We start from the raw sequence: 23719 nt of genomic DNA, 5'->3' as shown, positions 1-23719 counted from the left end.
TTTTGTAGATTGGTTTTTGTGTTTGTTACCTGCAGCGGCCTAGGCAGACAGTAACACTGATGAACATTTTTTACGTTGCATTTGTCTTTAATAAAATTAATGCTTTGCTGCACACTGTCAGGCGAGCTGATCCCATACAAAGGTGTTGAGTTTATTTTGTAAATAATTTATGTTCGCTTGAAGTTATGAATTAGAACATAAAAAGATATGAATATTGTTAACGAGCTATACTGTTCATTGTGTTGGTTAATATGATATTATCGTCTTTAGTTTATTCATACATGTATTAAATGTTCGTTCATAAAGTTTATATATGTATATTAAATTACCTTGTATTCACTTCGAATTCCTCTCAGCAATACATGCAAAAACAAATGAGCTGGAACATTTTACTTATGTCTGTAGCTTGCATATGGATGAACGGAAATACATATTCTTTCCTAAAAATACACACACACAATTACAGATATGGACATAGCATCGTACCAACTCATCAGTCAGTTCATATATATATATATTTATATATACATTCTGAAAGAGAAAAGACCGACACCGCGTGTTCTTTTTTCGCTAAATCATTACTGAAAAATGATTCGAATCGAACAAGATGATCAAGAGTAACGCGACCTTGTCAGAATCCATACTGGATATTGGCTTAAATATAAAAAAAGAAGTTTGATTGCCAATGAGACAACTATCCACAAAAGACCAAAATGACACAGACATTAACAACTATAGGTCACCGTTTATTTGATCCCAGGAACCAAACAAGGCGATCATTGACCATGCGTTCTAGTGTTTTACAGACATAATTGATAAGAGCATTAGGTTAATGATAAATATGATCCGTGTGATCTTTACTTGGTTTGGAATAAGCACGACGGTTGCAAGCTTCTTAATTGGTGGTAAAACACCAGATTCCCAGATGTTATTCTTGAGCTGTAAAAGATTTTCAAGCGAGGAATCTGGAAAGTGTTGTACGAGTTAGAAGTGAATATTATCAGGCACACTAGCTGTGGTATGGTCTTTTGACATACATGTAGACATTTTAAGTTCTTCCAGGAAAAAGAGTTATTATTTTTTTTATTTAAAATTCAACTTTTTGTTTTCTTTTTGTTTTTAATCTTTTTTAAAATCTTCCCTGTAGCTGTTAAAGAAAGCAGACTTCGCAAAAGTTTCACCAAGCTTGTTGGCAATATCTTTTTCAAATGTTAATAAATTATTGCCATCTTTTAAATATTTTACTGTGGCTTTATATTTTGTTTTATAATTTTTACCTTTACTTTTTGTATTATGCTTCATACATGTCATACATTTGTCATCGAAGTGCGTGATGTCATTCCCGAGACAAAATTTTTTTCGGTCATGTATGACTTGATCATAAGCTTCATCAAACCATGGTTTGCTTGGATATTTCGGATTTGTCAAGGTCTTAGGAATTGTTCTGTTAGCAATTGCCGTTATAAATGTGTTAGAATTTAAAATTGAATCTTGTACAGTCTCAAACATCTTTTACTGAATTTTCGCTTGACGATATTCTCAAAAGGAGATCAGTCTGCTTTGTACAGTTTCTAGCAAGGATTCAAAATATGTTAAAGTGCTATTGGAATGTGATCACTTCCACGTAAATCATCAAAAACACACCATGAATAATCCGGAAGATGAGAGGGATCGAAAATAGTGATATCAATAGGTGAAAAAGAATCGTACCAAGGGTGATGGTAATTATTAGATCCATCATTAAAAATACATAATCCTTTTCGAGTGACAAAGTCTACAATGATATTACCTTTGGCATTATGAGACTTGCTTCCCAACAAAGGATTGTGGGCATTAAAGTCTCCCATAAGTATAAAAAGGTGAAGGTGATTGGTCAGTGAACTTTTCGAGTTTAGCTTTATGGTGGAATATATTAACAACCTACTGCTATTGTTATATCTAACTGCCTGCTGATCTGTGGTGAGTTGGACTTTTCTATGAATGACGTTGTCCGTCACAAAAATGGTTGATCCGCCTACGGCACGTTCGTGTATCTTAGAAAATGTGCTATAGATGTTGTATCGTTGTCACTTTCTTTTACATAGGTTTCTTGAAGGCAAAATGCAAAGTGCAAAAAAGACTGGAGTAGAAGCGTAAGCTCAAGAAGATTTAATTAAGGACCTCGGCTATTCCATTGAATGATATTTGTCATGTTTTTTTTTATAATAGAAGTACAAATGCTATCGAGTTTGCCAGCATTCTTATTTAGGTCATCCTGAGATTGTGATAATTAGGGTGGCACACCACTTTTGATTTCTATTTCCGATTCGTCGTTAAGTGTTGCAAATCTGTTGTGTAAGAAGATTCGTCGATCTCCTTGACTCCTCGACCCCTACCCCGAGACCTCGAATCAAAAGACTTCTGAGAGGATGGATTTTCTTTGGTTTTTGTGACGTTCTTCTGTTCTGGAGAACGACCAAGAGACCCGGCTTTAGTAGAATTTTTACAAGATGCAGACGATAAACTAGTAGATGTTTTATTTAAGATTCAGATGTAGGTGGACTATTTAAGACGGATGAAACATATATGTCAATGGGAAGATCAAAGACTTATCGACTGCCCCGACACTCTGATTCAATTGCATAATGGTTTTTAGGTGATGACATTAATGGGCTCTCTAAGGAAGATTGAGTTGTCTGAGTTCTGGTATTAGAAGGTCTTGTTTTTCTTGGAATTATCATTTCATTGTTAGGTTCTATTTTAACAGGCAACACTGTAAGTGTTCTAGCAACAATTGGCCAGGTCATGAAAGTATGTGTACTCTCGACAGAGTGAGCGGCCAACTTTGCCGGCGTGCGATGGTTTGTTTGAAGCAAGAAGATAATTCGAAAAAGAAGCTATTGTTTAGCTTCTTTGTACTGACGTTTCTTTCTGTTTATTTTTTTATAATATTTTTTCTTAAAGGTAAACAGGGCAGTCCCTAGATGATAAAAATGGGATTAACCACAGTTTATATAAATTTCCGACTACAAAAACTTTGAACTAAGGATTTTCTTATCCCAGGCAAAAATTACCTTAGCCGTATTTGGCACAACTTTCTGGAATTTTGGATCCTCAATGCTCTTCAACTTTGTACTTGTTTGGCTTTATGAATATTTTGATATGAGCGTCGCTGATGAATCTTATGAAGACAAAACGCGCGTCTGGCCTTCTAAATTATAATCCTGGTACCTTTGATAACTATGTACGCATTAAGAAGATTCATAGCTACAGATTTTTCCCTCGTTCCCTTCGACAGACTGACTACTTGAATCGTATCTACGTACCACGACATTGTTTAGTTCCAAGACCAAAATTGTGACAAGCATCGAATTGGGTTAGGGATAAAACCATACGTAGTAGATGAAGAGAGGAGTTAGAATTCTAAATGTCAAAAGACATGTAATTAATTTGATTATAGTTCCATTCTTTTTTTTATTTGAAATCTAACAACATCAGTGACACCTTGGTTCGAAACTTCATCACAGATTTTTTTCAAAGGAAAGGTTACAAAGATATTGACATCTGTCTCGAGTTATCCCTTTACAATTGTTCACACTATATATGGTGAGAATAAGTAGAAACAGGAAAGTCTGTAATTATTTTCATTGTCAGCAAATTTGTTGATTTGATTTCATTAGCACATTCAACTAACGAATTCCTTGATATAATTTTTGAAACTATTTAAACAGTTCAAGCAACGCTTTGAATTTGTTTGTGAATCACAAAGGTAGATATTTGAAATCGTTTTTTTTATGTATTAAAGCTATTTTAGAGGGTAGATTAAAAGGTCATCGAGTGTACACTATAAATATTGTATCCTTCCGATCTCACGATGTTAAGGTGAATAAATATTCTCATCATATATACCAGGATTTAATTTTTGTATTTGCACCAACGCACGTTTGGTCTAAAAAAAGACTCAACAGTGACCCTCGAATAAAAATAAAAATAAAATATGAAGCATTGGGGACCAACAATTCCTAAAAGTTTTGCCGAATACAGCTAAGGTTATCTTTTCTTGAGGTAAAAAAAAAATAGTATTCCAAAAAAGTAAAGTTTTGTTAACATTTAATTTACAATTATCATCATCTCAATGATAATGCATGTCTACAAGTGCTGGTTATATACTCTCGGGGAATATAGCAACAAATCCATATCAATGGCATCGACCGAGTATATGGTTTGTTTGAAGCAAGAAATTAATTCGAAAAAGAAGCTATCTGTTTAGCTTCTTTGTAGTGACGTTTCTTTCTGTTTATTTTTTTATAAGATAGGTTTTGATTTTTCTACCGTATATAACACATTGCCTCACATTCTCATTAAGAAAACTTCACACACCTAATTAAATGGGCATTTAAAAAGTCAGAATGTGAATATATGTGTTCAAATTCTTTTAGGTCATTTTTAAGTAGCAATAAACAAAAAAACTATGTCAATTGGACATGCTTTGATATTATATCTGCCCTTAAATTTTTACTAGATAATATTTTTGTTCACTTTGGAGATTCCGTATATCGTCAGGTTATCGGAATTCCAATTGGAACTAACTGTGCACCACTTATTGCGGACCTGTTTTTGTATTGCTATGAGTTACAATTTATGACAAAAATCAGCAAAGACCCATCGAAACAACATCTGATACACAAATTTAATAATACTTTTCAATATTTGGATGATATTTTGGCTCTCAATAATTTACCCTGTTGAACCTACTTTAAATAAAGCTAATACTAACAATGACCATGATGACCACTGCCCTTTCCTCGATCTTGATATCTATATCATTAACGGTAAGCTTAATACTAAAATTTATGATAAAAGAGATGATTTCTCATTTCCTATTGTTAATTATCCATTTTTAGATGGTGACGTTCCCTTGTCACCATCTTACGGTGTTTATAAATCTCAACTTGTACGATTCGCTCGTGTATGTATGTTTTAGATTTGAATGAGAGAAATTTATGTATTACTGCAAAATTATGACACCAGGGTTTTCGATATCACAAACTAGTAAAAACATTTACTAAATTTTATTATCGGTATCAGGACATAAATCGTAGATACAGCTCAACATGAAGACTTCTTATACGTTCAGGTATTTCACATCCAATATTTTATGGAAATATTCTTTTTCAAGCACACAAATGACAGTATTCACTTCAGAAGCTAACAAAACCTTTAAATAGACTTATTAAGAAGGGATATAGGTACGATACTGTTGTCAGGTCATTAAAGATTGCATGTTTTGGCATTAATATTGATTCACTTATAGGCCTAGGGTCTCTGCATCGGAACTAAACACATTAATTTAAAAACCAGTTGTTGGCATGACACGGCTTATGTTCTTCTCATATAAGTTATAATGGTATGATACTAAACCCCTCACGGGAAGGATTGTGCCTGATATTCATATGATGAAGACATTATAATATTTTAATCAGTTCAATTGAAGTCTGGAGCATGCATGTCAGTTAACTGCTAGTAGTCTTATTTATGTATTATTGTCATTTTGTATATTTTCTTTGGTTACATCTTCTGGCCTCAGAATCGGACTTCTCTTGAACTGAATTTTAAATGAGCGTATTGTATATCGTTTACTTTTCTGCATTGGCTAGAGGTAAAGGGGGAGGGTTGAGATCTCATAAACATGTTTAACCCAGCCGCAATTTTGCACCTGTCCCAGTCAGGAGCCTCTGGCCTTTGTTAGTCTTGTATTTTTTTTAATTTTAGTTTCTTCTGTACAATTTGGAGTTTAGTATGGCGTTCATTATCACTAACTCTTATATATATATATTTGTTTAGGGGCCAGCTGAAGGACGCCTCCGGGTGCGGGAATTTCTCGCTGCATTGAAGACCTGTTGGTGACCTTATGCTGTTGTCTGATCTATGGTCGGGTTGTTTTCTCTTTGACACATTCCCCATTTCCATTCTCAATTTTATTAACTTCCCTCTCTTTTTTTATTCTTGCAAGCTATCATTGAGTGAAATTTCAATATGGTTTATGTGGGCGGTTGGATAAGTAAATAAAAATCAAAATAAGTTTAAATATCTTTATTTTGGTAAAGACTTATCAGCCACATTGGATTCTATTCTCCGCAACCTGAAGGTCCAACACTGAAATTATACATGAAATACATGTATTAGTAATTTATTTGTTGACACATATTAGCCTAGACTCTTAGTTCTATACAATGTAAGTTATCTTGTCCGTGTTCCTCAAAAGAGTTGGTTGTGTATGTTATTATAACTTGTCTGTTTGGCTTTTGTAGACATGACATTGTTAGTTTATTTTCGATCTATAAAGTTGAGTGTCCCTCTGGTATCTTTCTCCCCTCTTTTATAAAATTTGCTGTGTAATATGCTTCAAATATTTCGGTCTATTCAGGAGACAGACTTAAAGGCGTTGTACTAATGCAATAAACGCTAGTGTTTTAAAGGGTTTTAATTTACACTTTTAGGGCTTGAATTTCAAAAAAAGGTTAGGGAATATAAACTTTATAAACAGTCGCAGCCTAATTTTCAGTCCACAATAAAACTTTTTGGAGAACATTTTTTGGTTCTCATATACTCATTTGCTGACAGTTATTTATTTTGACGTACTGATCAAGGTAGCAGTCACTATTGAAAAATCGATAAATGCCCGACTTTTCCATAATTTTTTAAATGAAGCTAGTTCCAAACGATCTCTTAAATAAATAATTGATGTTTTTAAATTATTTACTAAAACTTTGCTTTAAACTTAAAATACTCTTAATGAATAACACGATGTTGCATAAATGCCAATGAGACAACTACATGTATCTGGCAAATTCCAAATGAAGTGGATTTGAAAAAGCATAGGACACAATGAGCATTTAACAGTTTTCAAATTCAATTCAGTTATAAAAGGTCCCGGCATGACAAAAGGTATTTTTTATGAATAAACCAACAAACTGATTGATGGCAGAACCATAAATGAACAACACATATGACAGACATGTACAGCAACCCAAGACAACAGTGTATACTAGTCTTCTAAATTCGAACAGGCACATTATATAATATGTCGGCGTAAATATACTTTATATCAAACATCCTGTGTTCTTCGACAGTAATATTACAGCATCTAACCATGATCATAAAATAAAACTATGAACATTGTGTTTAGTTGTGGAAAGAATTTGAACAATATCAAACTTAGTAACTACAACCACACCTGCTTTAGAGACCACACGTATTAAGTAGAAACTTTTAAGTATTAAACCTAAGTCAAAAGGCCACCTGTCTTAAGATTCCACATTTTTGGTTTCCCTTAATTTCCCTTAAATGGTCTCTGAAAACAGGTATCTCTATATATAAATCAGTATTATTTTAATTATAACTCGATGTTTTGGTTTCTATCATGCAGTGTCATCGAGATAAGTTATTAAAATTACCTTTTTTCTCAGAAAAAGAAGTGCGAGGTTGAGCATGCCCTATCGTTCCAATGAAGTTTACCATCATTGTACATGTGCATTGATAGACAGTGCACATAAGAACGCCAATTATGCTCGCCAGGTCCCCAGTCAGTAAAACCCAAGTAGGTGTAGCTAGTGTTCCAGATGAATCGTCTCTTAACGTTTAAAGCATTTGCACCGAGCCAAACCTCTAGATCAGCTAAAAAATATGGACGTATAAATAAAAGTCCATGTTAGCAATTCTCAAACTGGTGAATTAATACATGTAATAATTGAGAGAATTTCATTCACTTCACGTAAGAAAATAATCCTGGCTGCATCAACATGCTTACCAATAAAGAAATGAAAATGCATTTACAAACATAACATCAACCATGTCAACATTACATTTTCACATGGCGATTTTATAGGATACCAGTACTTCGAGCGCAGTTTTTATTAGGAAATCAGGTTTATTTCTTCGAATTTATCATTATCAAACATTGAAGTGATTCCATGCAAAACATTGAGAATGTAAATAGGTAATGTTTCAAAGAGACAACAACCCGACCAAAGAACAGAAGACTACCAATGGTCTTCAACACAGCCAGAAAATTCCACACCCTGAGGCGGTCTTAAGCCGTCCCATAAGCAAAATGTGTACTAGCTCATTTTTTCCGAAAATCTACTCTCGATTCAATTTGAATATGCATGCTTTAAGTATCAGGACACTTTGCATATATATTGTGTGTACTGTATTTGTTTGAAGCGTCGCTACATGTAAGTGTGCCATTTTTTAGCTAGATTATAATCTGGTATAGTACTGTGGATTCAATCATATTCGTGAGTCCTTATATTTTGGAATGGAGGAACACTTTAAATTTCGTGGACATTTGATTTCGTGGCTTGCAAACGTCTGCAAACAACCTGATTGAAAATCGGTAATTTGTTGAACATTTATTTTTTTGCTTCATCAGTATCCACGAAATCCACAAAAATTGGATTCCAACAAAAACTTATTAATTAACAGGAATGTCTCACGAATTACCTACTGTCATCGATTGTTGGCTTTGGGAGGATATTCGTCAGAAAGTTGTTTTCTCCACCTGTTTTAATTTCGGCCAAATACGCATTGAGGTTCTCTTGACAGAAGTTCTAAAAACAAAAAGAAATTTCAATTTGAGGGACATTACATTTTGTTTCTACTTGAGGCCACTACGAACACAGAATAGTGTTTCCATTGTTTTATATTTTATTTCACAGCAATATAATTTAATAATAAATAAATGTTTTCGTGGATGTAATTTTTGACAAGTTAGGGGCAACAGAATATACGAAATTCTGGCCGTTATCATTTTGGTGGACTTTCAATTCCAAGTTTTATATTTTAATGAATACTGAAATGGTTAGAGTTAGGTTAACAGCCAACCAAACAATTGTATAGTGTACGTGTTGTAATGATTGAATATTTTTGCTACCTTATTGACATCTTATGTTTTGATCATGTTTTGATACTGTTTATCAATAGAATACCGGTAACAGAGAAAGAAGAAAGGGAGAAAAATAAAAGAAAAAATAACCGTATACAACATACCACAGAAAGGAATAGTAAGGAATATAGGAATATATAAGGAATAGAAATGCAAGTTTTCCATAATGTATCATCGTCAGTTGTATAACACCACGGTCCTAATATGTCTCTTTCAGGATTTCGACAATAGTTATGCTGATCTGCGAACAAAGGTGCTGATCTGCGAACAGCCTTTGTCTGTCAAAAGTCATATTAAAACCCGTGTTTGACCAATCTTTGCATTTAAGTCCATACATACTGTTGTATTTACTGTTCCAGTATAATCAATCGATCGATGTTGACCGTTCGAACCAATCCAGAAAGGCCATTAATTTATTATGTTATTAATTGTTTTGCGCATTTCTATGTCATTTGCAGCAAGATCAAAACGTGTCAAGGCTTCTATGTTTCTGGAGTTAGCAGGCAGTACTTAGATTTATTTATTCTTTCTGGTATGCTGTGACGTGCTTGTCTTTTCAAAACAAGATTGACAAATTGTCATAAGACAATGAATATGCATACTTTATTAGGCAATCACTTATATTGACACTAAATTGTTTGTATATTTAAGTTTAAGATATACATACACACAACCATTACCGAAAGGTGGACACACGGTTTATAAAAACCAACAGACACAAATGCAATGTATTTAATGCATGTTAATGTAACAACATCCGTAAATCACTCGACACCAACTTATTATGTGATGTGTACATTAATGCTATTAAAAATTGAATATCATGTAACTCTTATTAATCGTTCTTGATAAAAGCATACCTGCTACATGTGCGGCCAAAATACCAAGAACCCATATTTCACAGAAGAGTGCATAGCTTGTCGAAAACGCCATCATGTTCTACAAAACATCGAAATATTTTTTTTATATCAACATAAATCGGAGCGAAGACTTATTGAAATCGAATAACTGTCTTTAAGGTAGCAAATATTTCATATTTATCCTGCACTTGGGTGTTCTGCTATACAGATACAGCCCAACAGCTATCGCTATGCTGTATCTGTATACTATACAGATATCGCTTAAAAGCTTCGCCCACTGTCGGACTAAGTATTGTATGAACCTACGTGACCTAAGAATGTGTATTGCAGTCGCAGTCCACTGACGTATTTATTGCGAATTAACGATTACTTTTATACATTTTGTTTGTTTTCAAACATTTCTTTAGCGCTATAAGAATCACATCATTGTTCTGATAACATACACATGAACACCAGTCTTTTCTACGATGAAAACTATCGATTTCAAAACTTGAATGAGTATAATTGTGTAACAAAAAAACAACAATGTCAATTTCAACATGCCTGTTTCTAAAGTGAATGTCGAGTCTGACAACTCGTACACTCCTGTTTCAAATTGAACAAAGTTTTTTTATAATTTGTTTTTACTGTTGAAATTAGTTGTTATGTTACAATAGATAATTATTTACCTTTAGCGATGTATTGTTGTTGACCATTCTAGATTTTTGTTTTGCGAACCCGTCTTTAGCTGAATGTGTGATTACTCAGTCTGTATTGTATTACTACACGGGCCTCAAGGGATTTCAAATTGAAAATAAATGCAAAACATGTGTTTTTGTGTCTTTCAAAACACAGATAATTTATAGAATTAATTGCAGGATAAAGAAAATAACTGTTTAGTGTCTTTTAATATCAGCTGTATTTATACTCGGCTCGAAACAGGTGTAGTAGTTCGCTAAAGGCTCGCATACACCTTGTTTCCTAGCCTCGTTAAAAACCAGCTGATATTTAAAGACAATAAACAGTTATTGTATATGTATCTTTTATATCTGTTTCACAGAGTGTCTGGTTAGCGTCAAGGTATTTAGTCCGTATCTTTAACGCAATGATGACACATGTGTTGGTACGACCCCTTACTGTACATTTCTTTATTGTTAATAGGTCCATTACAAAACCACACAGTTTTGACGCTAACAGCATTCTTTGGTAAAAAAAAACTAATTATTAGCACACATCATCTTAAGAACTAAACAAAACGTTATTTGTGTAACACATAAACAGGAGATAAATTACTTGTGAATTTAAGAATCACTGAAATACATATCATTTGGTAGTAAAATGGCAGTAAAATGTTATCCCTTACATGGCATTTATGAAAATAAAAGATAAAACAGAATGTATTTGATGAGTTACAAATAAAAACTGTATGCCTACCTGGGTCATCCTAGAGTCTTAGTTGATGCATGAACTTAACTTTCATGGTGATGTCTTATGTACTAAGTACCGAATCAGCTAATATTCAATAGGTTAGCAATCAATTGTAATTGTTCTAAACGTTGCGGCATGATGTTTGTCAATACAGTTAAAAATTTTAATAAAAAATGAACAACAAACAATAGATCTGATTTTAATTTTAAACATTTTGATAAAATCTTATAATGCCTAACTGTTTTACTTAATGTTCCCAGTAAATTTACAAACGCACGATTCTGAAATATATTTTGATAACATCACCTACTATTTTTCTACAGTTGCGATCAAACAGTAATAGTATAGTTAAAATATAAGCATTCATTTACTCTCCTAATAGATTTTCAAAACAAAATAAATACAAATTTATCTAATATCTATAGTTTACATTCCCGTGCAAAAATAGTTTAGTATTATCATGAACTTCTTACAATAATTCAACCTTCATTTGTATATGCTACATGTATTTCACCGTAAACAAAACAAAATATAACATTCATGTCTTGGCAACCCAAAAATCCCCAGATGTATTAACAGTATTAATTATTTCATAATAGAAACATTCTGCTGGCATACGGTTAATATGACCAAATGGACAAAGACTAGACTAGTTCAGGCAATTATCGGAATTAAGACAAATTATAAGACCGCGTCAACATGTTCTTCTTTGTGGAACATGATGTTGATGGATGTACATGTATTTAAATCGACGTATTCAATTATACAGCTGACAGCGTTTGTTCTATTCTTTACAGTTTTTGATCGAAAGTACTTAAATTGCTCCTGATGATGAAAATAAGCGTTTCAGGTGTACATATATAATATTAATTTTTGTATCAAAATAATGTCTCTAATCATACCTACTCATCTACAAAAAAATGAAAAGTTTTCGGTATTATTGTTTGTTTTTGTTTTAAAGAAGAATCTAATAGCAATTTAGATATATAATTGCCAGTAGCTTTACAGAACTTCACTAAACAATAGGATACTTACTCACGCTCTACAAAATAATATTTTTTATACATAATCAAGTTGACCCTGAAGTTCAGACAAGTCACCTGCCATGGCAATGTCACGTCAAAGACATGTTGAAGTTAGCTTATTTGTGCCTAGCTGGTCATTTACAAAAAGTTTAAGGACAAAATAGATATTAGCAACATCCTAACATAGATATCTATTTATTACCTACATTAACATCTGTGTGAAATATATTGTCATTAACACATTTGTTTACGTAAATCTGCTACTCACTTGATTATTGATGACAGATATTCAAAACCCTTAACCTGAAAATCAGTCTCACAAAGCATTGTGAAACCCTTATGCAAATTCAAAAACATAAATACTATAACTGACAGATTAATGTAGTATGGCCCTCTGAATGGCGTCAATTGTTAGATGTTTGGCATTACTTTTACCCAACTTCAGTTGGTAATATATTTAAGAAAAAAATCATTCCTATTACAACAATGCATTAATTAAAAGTTAAACATGTTAAAGTACATGAACACATTTTTTAAGAATTAACACTGATGGAAATACTTTTTTGTTGAATAAATGAGTTACATGTTACTGATTTATTTTGATTTTGTTGGCTATACTATTGATATATGCTAACTATCAGCAACTAATTTGCGTTAATAAAGATATACATTAAAGCAGAAGCATTTGGAAACGCCTTTATTCCTTCATATAAGTACATTATTGAGGCAAACAGTTTAAATGATAGGCATTCAATTGTATCGTGTGATAAATTTGAAATATATATATATATGTATATATACATAATATTAAAACAAGTATAACATAATTTCTAAAACGAGGTATAATCTATTCATAATGTTATATTTCTTTATTTCAATCTTTACTTTACAAATAATCTATAATCTGTCATTCACATATTATTTAAATTTCATTTGAAAACTTTGAATCAAACTAAAAATGCATGTCTGTGAATGTGATGGTGTTGTAAGACACATGTAGACGCATGTATACTTTGTTCTTATGACATAACATAATTTTGCATTGATACTTACATTGTTCATCGTGGTAAAATACACTAAGAACTTGTCCTGTATCTGCGTATAAAACATTCACTGTTGTTGCCGGTCTTAAAGTTACCATAAGTATTCGACGGTTATTCGAACAGTATATTTTGCTACTATACACGTGAATGCCTACGTTTGTACTAGCTGTATTTGTGCTGTAAACTTTGTCATTTGTTCCATCAGCATTTCTAGATTTTAAATTGCCTTTGTCATGTTCCATCCAATAAATTATTTCTCTATCATTAGAGTCTTAAAATAAAGATAAATAATGTACATTACACATTATTTACATACACATGCTATTTCAAGTTGAGAAAAAAATACATGTTCTGATGTATAAGGGATGGTCCTGATGACTTAAAAACCTGAATTTTACTGAATTCCATGATGTGGGTGGCGTGTCTGTTTCTTGATTTGTATTGTTCTTTAATGGTGTATCAATTCAAATTGTCTGGCTTCTTTTCTAGTTTGTCGAAAAATGTATGTTATGACGCTATTAGCTATTAAATACAAATGTTATATCCAAACTCGACAAATTTAACCGATAAGATGAACTAAGTATGTGCTTCGAGGATCTTTGATTGTGTAATATAGGTTGTATGATAACAATACATCCGATTTCATAATTCTGTTACTAGTGTCGATTCTTATTTTTACTGTTTTCTGATGAGAAACATAGTTAAAGCTGTTGCTAAATAATCTGGATTTCTGTAGCAAGCACAGTATGACCATTCATTTCAAGTTATTTGTTGTATGTTATGATCAAGTATGTAATCACCCTGTTTGCAGTTAAACTTGTGTGTATTTGGATAAACAAATAATTGTATAGACAGCAAGATGAACTTTGCTGGGTTAAAGGGTGTTCTACAGGGATCACCAGTTCTGCGACTTTCATTTCATAACTAAATTACCAAATTATTTTCTATATTGTTTGTTATTTACTTCTATTCGTACAATGTAGGAAACATTTTATTCCTCGTTCCAGTATCTTCTTTTTGAACCGCCAGAGTTGGTTGTGTGACATCTTACATACTCTCGTGGAATTAATTGGATAACATTTTTTAGTTGTAATCATAATGTAAATCGTAAAATACCATACCTATACTTAAACCAGTCACGTGTTCTGGATGCACATTGAACATTGTTTGTTTTTCAGTACCATCTAATCGAACTCGTTTTATCGATCTGTTAATTACATCATATGTACTGTAATAGAGCCACCTGTAAATAAAAGTAAATAGCACTATTCTTCAAAAAATGATGAATGCATGATAATACTAAACAGACATGTATCAACTCTTTAATATAGCAGTTATTTTTCATTCCCTTCGTTTAATGACAGTGTTTCAAGTTGTCAGGATTTATAGACTTCCCGTTTTGGAATTGACATCGGAGTTAAATGTTTGTTCAACACTATAAATCAACCTTATTTTATAGAATCTTGATCAAGTTACAGTTCAACAATTGCTCTGTACAATGTTTGCTTTCTTTTGTTTCTTTTTTATAGTTCTTTTTAGGTTTTTATTTGTGGGGGGGGGGTCCCTTCTCTTCACAATTGTATTGACTTGTATTTGGTAGTTATTAATGGTATATTTGACATTCTACAAATCAAATGCACTTACAATCCATTTAGTGCACAACGCATGAGCACAGAAACAAATGTCTGTTCTATGGTCGGGTTGTTGTCTCTTTGACACATTCCCCATTTCCTTTCTCAATTTTACATTTGGAGCAGGAACTGCCTATGCTCCATACACATGAATATATGGCTTTCTGGTTGTGTTTGTGTTACACAGTCATTTTTTTCTTCTATGTAGTGTTTGTAGACGTGCTTTTTTCGATTTTTTTACATTACTCTGTCAGTTTTTTGGCGACTGAAAAAGTTTATAATGGCTCCACGATATTGTCTGGCTCTTTAATTGTTGATGCTCAAACAGAAAATAAAAAGTACTATTTATGTGATTCAACTTTCACCTTTTTATCAAGTAAAAACCTTTGTAAGTATTTCAATTCATATAACATGTTTAATTGTATTTCCTCTCCATCTAGCTTGAAGGTGAAGCATGTTCCATACCAAAATTTATGAAAATGCAATTGATCATATCTATATCAGATGATGACATAAAGGCATAATGAATAAATAAATTCATCATAGATACCAGGACTAAATTTAGTATATACGCCAGACGCGCGTTTCGTCTACAAAAGACTCATCAGTGACGCTCGAATGCCAAAAAGTTAAAAATGCCAAATAAAGTACGAAGTTGAAGAGCATTGAGGACCAAAATTCCTAAAAGTTTTGCCAAATACAGCTAAGATAATCTATGCCTGAGGTAGAAAAGCCTTAGTATTTCAAAAAATTCAAAAAATTTGTAAACAGTAAATTTATAAATATAACCATATCAATGACAATTCATGTCAGCACACAAAGTGCTGACTACTGGGCTTGTGATACCCTCGGGGAAATAAATCTCCACCAGCAGTGGCATCGACCCAGTGGTTGTAAATAAACTCATTATAGATACCAGGACTGAATGTATCATTTGGACGGTTTGCTTCAATGTCAGAAATAAAGCTATGTCTAACAACAGAAATATGAAAAAAAAATCCACGTAACAATGAAAATTTAAAAAGGTGACGCTTATAAAATCTCACAAAACCAGACATTGTTTATCAATGCAACAAGTGAAAAAAAGTGTCATTCTCCAAACTAGTAACAGTCATTTTACTTGATGAACTCAAAATTAGGCAATACATTTTTAATGCTGACATTCCTAACTTTACTTTGTTCATCGAAGAAACTACAACAGTATTTTCTTAGATTACTTTCTTGTGATTGACCTCTAAGAAAGTGTTAGATACCCACCTATTAAAACGATCGAATGCTAGGGCATACAGTTGGCCATCTTCCAATATAAATGCTTTGTTTGACCCATCAACGTTACATCGATAAAGCTTTCCTGTATACCTCTCTGTCCAATAAACATGATTGTAAACCGGATCAACAGCCACACCGATTGGTCTATCTGCCACTGTCACAATTTCGTAGTTATAAGGTTGGTTTGAAGGGTAACGAAATCTTGTAAAAAGGTTATGCTTTTAGTTAGAAATTTCAATATTTATAACGATTATATTTGTATGATACCTAAAGTTAGAAGAACTAAAAGGATTAACGGAAATGTATTTGGAATTGTATTTTATTTTATTCGAAATCTTCAAGGAAATTGAAAGTCACAGGTTAATATACTATTTTTTAAATATAATAATAATAAAAACAAGTACATTCCACTCAAGCTTGAAATACATAGAATAATAAATAATGAGTATTTAATCATTTAATATGCATTTGAAAAGTAGCAAAATATTCCTTTAATAAGACTAAGACTTGATGTTGAAAGCGATATGCGACAACAAATTAAACAAAACTGTAGGGTAGCAAAATGAACTTTATATATTAATCGAAACATAATTCAAAATGTTTCCGGTAAATCGGAACTAGACATACCTAGAGATATCGTTTTTATCATTTCTCGAAAAATAAATATAGCCATGTGTATAATCATAATCCATAGAGTGAACGTTACTTTCAACATTGGTAAAAAGTTCTGATACTTCTCCATTTTCCAAGTTAATTTCTTTGATCTTACCAGTTGTTGAAAATATTAGCTTGCTTTGAACACCTGGAATGAAAATAAATAGAAAATAGTTTTTGCATTTCTTTTAATTATCTTTATTAAAACTATTCAGATGTACGTTAAAGAACAGCACCACTTTGACACAAGTTTAAAAAAAACGAAACCAACAATTTCTAAATTGTAGTGCGTCTGAAACGATATTTGGGGTTAGCTATCGTCAGGAACGCTCAAGATTTTACATGTTATAATAATCATCACATGTCATTTTGTCAGGATGTTTATTGCAACTTCATTATTGTTTTCTTCTACGTTATTATTGTAGTTTTATTATTAATAGTAGCAGTAGTAGTTAAAATTATCATTTATATTCCTTACCTTGAATAATAAGGCAGATAACAATTATTAACACAACCATCACAAGTGTATGTCATTGCATGTTGATTGAAATGCATATATCATTACCAAGACGCTTAAACGTTAAACATATATGCTCCTGAATTTGGAAAAATGATTCTGAAATAAAACAAAAATCATTTTGATTCATTACATTGATCTTCAAAGCTGTGTTAGATTAGGTCAAATTATTAAGAGTTTGTATCATTTACGGCTTGACGTAATGTTATTAAATTTCATGTTTATCATTTGGTGTAAATGTGTATTTTCGCTCATACCGAACAGCCATTTATAACGGAACGTACAATGACTAGTGTTAAACAATTCAACCTGGAAATCCAGTGGTATAATTTGTATGAAAAACCAGAAAAAAAAACACATTTGAACCTCCTCAATTTACGACAACCATTTAACAACAGCCTTAGAACAGATGCAAACAAATACAGAGGGTTCAAATATTAAAAACGTGCCAAACTTCACCCTTACCTTAAACAGTAGTAAAACATCACAACATAAAAAGAGACCTTTAATATGAAATATCAATTAAAATAGTTCTTCTCGATAAACAAGACAAAAATATAAAAACATGTAAACACACACTGATCGAATAAATTTGACCTATGACGTCCTTCAAAACAATAATGATTATGTGGATAAGAAAGATGTAAAACCTTGTCAAAAAGACAACTCTAACATGGGACAGCATGGCGATAACTTGCGATTTGGGATACTTCAATCTCAATCAAAATCGACAGAAGCCATTTATACTTTTTTACTATTAAAAATTAGGTTTACTCAACTACGTTTAATTTATTCGTCTTGTCAATAGACGAAAGAAATTTCCATATTTTAAATATTTCATTCTTATAATAGGAGGATCATAAGATGACTGCTTTCCAAGAGGTGGCCACAGCTTACGCGGTAGTAAATCTGTAGCTTTATAGATATGATAGAAAGTATATGTGATATACAAGAAAATATCTTCAATCGTTAAGACCATCAATAAAATGAACACTGACTCAGTCAAACTGGTCAGTCATGTTTATGATTATACCACGTAATTAATACGTACTGTCATAAGATGTAACTTAAACAACTGTTAAACATCATGCGATTACGTGATAAAACACTAGTGTTTTACCATTTTATAAAATAAATGACAATATGGCATAGGTACCTTGATTTGTAGAAATTATGAGTCATATTTATATGAGATATATATAGGCTACATGTATATAATCAGAGGAGTTTTATGTTTTTCGAAATCATGTTCCTGAAATGATCAATATATCTTTATCTGATGGTCAAAACTAAGAGCAAAAATCATCATGCGGAAAAATGGAAACCGAAGATTTCTACCACAGGAATGGATTAACTTAGCTTTATTTGCCAACACAATTGGAAACTTGAGTTTTTGATGATCTTATAATTAACGTCGTACATTATTTGTCCGTTAAAACTTGTATGATTCGAGCGTCACTGGTTAGTCTTTTGTATTAGAAATGTGCATAGCGCGTTCCAAATTTAGATTTCGAAATCATAAATTATCTCACCAAATGGACTCCAAGCCAATATTTTACTCTTAATTGTGTAGCTACGTATATTCTTAATTTATTATGCTGCTTCTTGACAAAATACAGATTAATAGATGTCATTTGATATTGTGTGGTGCTGTCGCAGTTATGTTTTTTCAACTTTCAGCCTAAAAGAACAAGCGTAGGTTTACAAAGTTCAAGTTGCAAAACTAAATTGTGAATCGTTTGTGATATTAAACAAAAATCGTAAAAACAAATTATATGATCATAATCTCATCATTGTATAGAATGTTCACACTGAAAACTTTCTTTGGCACTTTCTTATCTGAAGTCGTGTCCAGTGGAACAGTTAATTCTACAAAACTTATAAAACGGTGTAACCACTGAATTACATTTGTTGATGAATGGAATGAATTCTACGAAAAAAAAGTTGAATATGTAATTAATAGTTTCAAATAATAAACAACTTACCCATATTTTCAGGTGTCCTTTTTAATATTTCATACAGGTGTAATATGTGACCAAATAATAAAGAAAAAAAAATGAATAATAATACTTAAATACCGGTGTTAGCTATCATACGATACATGATGTATTTTCTCATCTGGGCATGACCTATTATATTTATTACAAAATATTACAAATATGTGCTATATTCACGGGTGGGTTATTTTTACCTTTGTGTTTTTAGTTATTATTATTAATATCGGTCCTCTGGGTAAAAGTTGTTAAAAGTTTAAAGTTTTCACCCGGATGAATCGCAATCAGATAGAGTACATGCACGAAGCTTATAAAAAACCAATAAGTTACTATTATATAGGCATTGCACAAGACCAAAACTTCCTATGACTTCTCTTCACTCAATCAGTTGGAGGTCTACTGAGAGATACTTTAATCTTTAAAACATGGTCTATAGGTATTCAATAGTATAAAGTCTTTGAACAAGCTATCAACATGATCAATAAACTACTTCAACTATCATATTAGGTACTTTGTGTACATTGTCATTTTAAATACTAAAGCTTTTCTTAAGAATAGATAACCTTAGCTATGTTTGGCAACACTTTTCGGAATGTTTTGTTCTCAATGCTCTTTTATTCGATCTTTTGATTCGAGCATCATTGGTGTGTCTTTTGTAGAAGAAACGTGCGTCTGGCGCAAATTCAGAATTTCAATGTATGTATGATGAGTTTTATTTAAAACATTTAACCAAAGTACAAGACAGACCCTACTTATACAGTCCATCCTGAAAATATTCATAAAACGTTAAAATAATATAAAACACTAACGGTTTTCTCCCCGAGGCTAATATTGCATTTGTCATCTGAGTTTATGTCTCAGTTGTATGTTTGATTAAAGTAGTCATGCTATTCATTGGTCGTCTGATAATTTAATAAAAGGATTATGTATAAAAAAGGAATATTAAGTTTGTTATATCATATATGAAGGTCATAAGGTATGTTCGAATCATCGTACATTTCATTTTTCACATGCAAATTTTACAAAAATCAACTTTGTTTTAGGCACTTTGTCATGTTTGATCATTTAAAAACTAGTTAGAGGTAATTCATACATTTGTTCATATGAGTACACAATTTAAACTATGACCTATTATTGTTGTTAAAAAATGTGTTATCCTTATTACATGATAAGCACTATATTATTCACTCAGCCATTTTTTTTAATATGATGTAAAACACGGTAGAACTTTCACATCGTATTTTATAGACGGATAATTTTATATCATACATTTAAAGACATAGTTTGTCGTTTTTTCTATAGTTAAAGGTTTCTAAGTTCGTGTGTAGCTTTTAAGTATATGTAATACGATATATGCTGAACTAGATGCTATGTTATTAAATCAACAAATAAGTAGACAATTGTATTTGCGATTATTCATGCGACTTATTAAAGTTTCAAATTATCAATGTTCAGTGGGAAATTTAACACTCGTAATTTGAAGGCGTAACAATTTTAGGTATGAAATGTATCAGGTTCAGATTGTTGACAACGACAAACAGTTGGTTTTGTAAACTTAATGTATATTTATAGAGTATCAAAATAGTGTCATTTTTCTTGAATTAAAGTCAACAAAACTATCAAAAGAAAAAGGTGATTTTTTCGTTTTTAACATCAATATTTTACATTATTATCTTTCTGAATCACGATAACCTTTTCTATCTTTCTATATTGGATAAATGATAGTTTTGCTATATAGATGAGGTTCTCTCAGTAAATTATACAAAATTTGGTGACTATGTTGAACGAATCTATCCCATTGAACTAGAGATATAGGATACTACAGATACAGCTAAGTCTGCCTCATATCTTGACTTACATCTAGAAATTGACAGTGAGGTTCGGTTGAAAACTAAACTTTACGACAATAGAGATGATTATAGCTTCGCAATTGTGAGCTTTCCATTTCTATGTAGCAATATTCCAGCAGCGCCTGCATACGGAGTACATATCACCAAATTTATACGATATGCCCGGGCTTGTATTTCGTATCATGATTTCCTTTCCTTGACAGATGATTGCTACTCACAAGGAAGCTATTGAACCAATAGTTTCAAATAGTGAAGTTGAAATTATCCCTTCGTAAATTTTACGGACGACATCACGAGTCGGTTGACCGTTATGAAATAACCGTTTCATAGATGATATCGGATATGTTCCTTATGTCCTAACTACAATACCCTTTCCTATTTAACGAATGTGTCCTACCGAATAAGAATATTTGCCTGATTTGTAATAACCTAAGCAACACGACGGATGCCACATATGGAGCAGGATCTGCTTACCCTTCCGGAGCACCTAATATCACCCCTAGTTTTTGTTGGGGTTTGTGTTGCTTAGTCTTTAGTTTTTCATATTGTGTCTTCTGTACTGTTGTTTGTTTTTTTTGTCTTTTTAGTTTTAGCAATGACGTTGTCAGTTTATTTTCTATCTATGAGTTTGACTTTTCCTCTAGTATCTTTCGTCCCTCTTTAGAATCAACCAGTTTGAACAAATCCATGAACGACTCACTTATCTATTAATTTTGTAACAGAATAGTCAAGTTTTTATTTCTTAAAATTTCGTTTGATAGATTGTCAACACATACCTTTTTTTCAAATTCGACTTATTTCAGATTTTGGAGGTTTTATTTCCTTCAGTGAAATGGATTTATTTAGTTCTTTCTCTAGAGATTTATGGTCGCCATTCACCCTCCAGTAATTCATTAAGGTAGAGTATTTATACTCCTTTTGACAATCGAAATTCTCATTTTAGTGAACGCAAATGGACACCATGAAATAAAAACACATGGACAATTAACAATAATCCCAATCTGATTAAATACAACATCATTTAATTGCTTTAATTACATATTATATCTATTGTTTGTTTCATTTACAGAATTTAAAACATTAGTATGTCTCGAAGGTTATTTACTATGAATTCCTTAGTAAAGTCATGCATATTGAAGTAGCTAAATACATTTTTTAAAATAAATAATGAGTCTTCATTAATTATCAAAAAATCAATCCTCAGCATTGTAAACCTAACTCCTTTCAGTTATTTATATGTGTTTCATCTCCAATTAATAAGATTTCAGAATATATACCAAAGTATAAATGCAGATAAGTGGACACCAATCTCGAATTCTAAAACAATATGGTATGTCTTCTATTTAATTTGAAATATGAATGATCAAACTTCACTAAGCGTGTACGAATGGTGCAAATACGTGTTATTTATCCAAAAGGTAGACCACATCTTCTCGTAACAGGAACAACTTTTTCATATAAAGACGGCATGATTTTCATCATTTTAGTATCAGTATTTCTGGAAAATGTCACACACTCATCCGAAATGTTGTCTGATCTTTTACATTTTCTGTAGTGATGTAATATAACATTGTGTGAGCGTAGTATAAATCTGTAACATGAAAAAACCATCATCATTAATAGTTTTTTATATATATAAAGGCAACAGTAGTATACCGCTGTTCAAAAAAAAGTCAAAACATCGAATGATAGAAAATAAATCAGCTAGCCAAACTTTCGCGCTTTATCGCAATGGTAAATATATCTCTAAAATGACAACATTACATGACAGTAATACAGAACAAATAAATACAACAACACCAAACACTTAAATAAATAATAGGAACAAACTTTTGTTAATACAATACGAATAATATCCAGTTTATAAGACTTATGTAATGTGCAAGCTATGCAATTACACATATACAATTAACAATTATGTGTAAATTCTAATCATACTCATCCAATAAAACGACGACAGAAATACAAAGACATTAAGAGATTGTATTGCAATACATTTGTGATGAACAAAATTTAAATGCAAACATTTGAAATGAGGTCAAAGGCCTCGTTGAAGCAGTATGGATATTCGTAGTTTGTTGGGATGTTTTCACATTCAAAAGTTTATACAGCACAAATCTGTAGTACTTGCAATTAGCGGTAATGAAAATCGAAACAAATGTTACACACTTTATGTCTATTGAACTGTGAATATGATTTTGCTTTGACATGTGTATTTCACTTTCGGACTGTTTTGTTAGATGAGTACACTAATAAAACGTAATGACAAAAAGATAATAAAACTGATTTTTTGTTTAACATTGATGTGTACAATACCTCCTGTATCCTTCTCTTGGCAAAGCAGTATGCGTATCCATGGTATCTGTTCTGTTTGGCAAATATATATTTTTAATTCGATGAAAAAGTGGTTTTGATCGTCTTATGTATTTACTTGTTAACAAAGGTTCTACTCCTGACACTCCCCAATCTGTTATGAAGAATGATGCATTCAAGGTGAACACAGCAGCATCCGGATACATAGGTAACAGTTCTGACTATAGAAC

General features: G+C 32.0%; 1 protein-coding gene across 4 annotated transcripts in view; it reads right to left on the bottom strand.

Annotated features, from left to right (window-relative positions):
• Nucleotides 1-19419, bottom strand: part of LOC139527907 (alpha-N-acetylgalactosamine-specific lectin-like) — a 40324-nt gene extending 20905 nt beyond the window's left edge. For 2 of the 4 annotated variants that reach the window (XR_011665484.1, XM_071323581.1), the window contains exons 1-9: nucleotides 19318-19419; nucleotides 17294-17431; nucleotides 16789-16963; nucleotides 16150-16362; nucleotides 14383-14504; nucleotides 9787-13532; nucleotides 8489-8591; nucleotides 7437-7656; nucleotides 330-440 (exon numbers count right to left, since the gene is read on the bottom strand). The gene's annotated coding sequence lies outside the window, so the exon portion shown is untranslated. Of the gene's footprint in view, nucleotides 1-329; nucleotides 441-7436; nucleotides 7657-8484; nucleotides 8592-9786; nucleotides 13533-14382; nucleotides 14505-16149; nucleotides 16363-16788; nucleotides 16964-17293; nucleotides 17432-19317 lie in introns of all 4 variants that reach the window. The other 2 variants (XR_011665485.1, XR_011665486.1) reach the window with 2 other exon arrangements.
• Between the last annotated feature and the right edge of the window lie 4300 nt (nucleotides 19420-23719).

Source organism: Mytilus edulis, chromosome 6 (assembly GCF_963676685.1).
Source record: "Mytilus edulis chromosome 6, xbMytEdul2.2, whole genome shotgun sequence".
Lineage (NCBI taxonomy): Eukaryota > Metazoa > Mollusca > Bivalvia > Mytilida > Mytilidae > Mytilus > Mytilus edulis.
The sequence above is the reverse complement of the archived record's forward strand: the minus strand, read 5'-3'. Positions and strand labels throughout refer to the sequence as shown.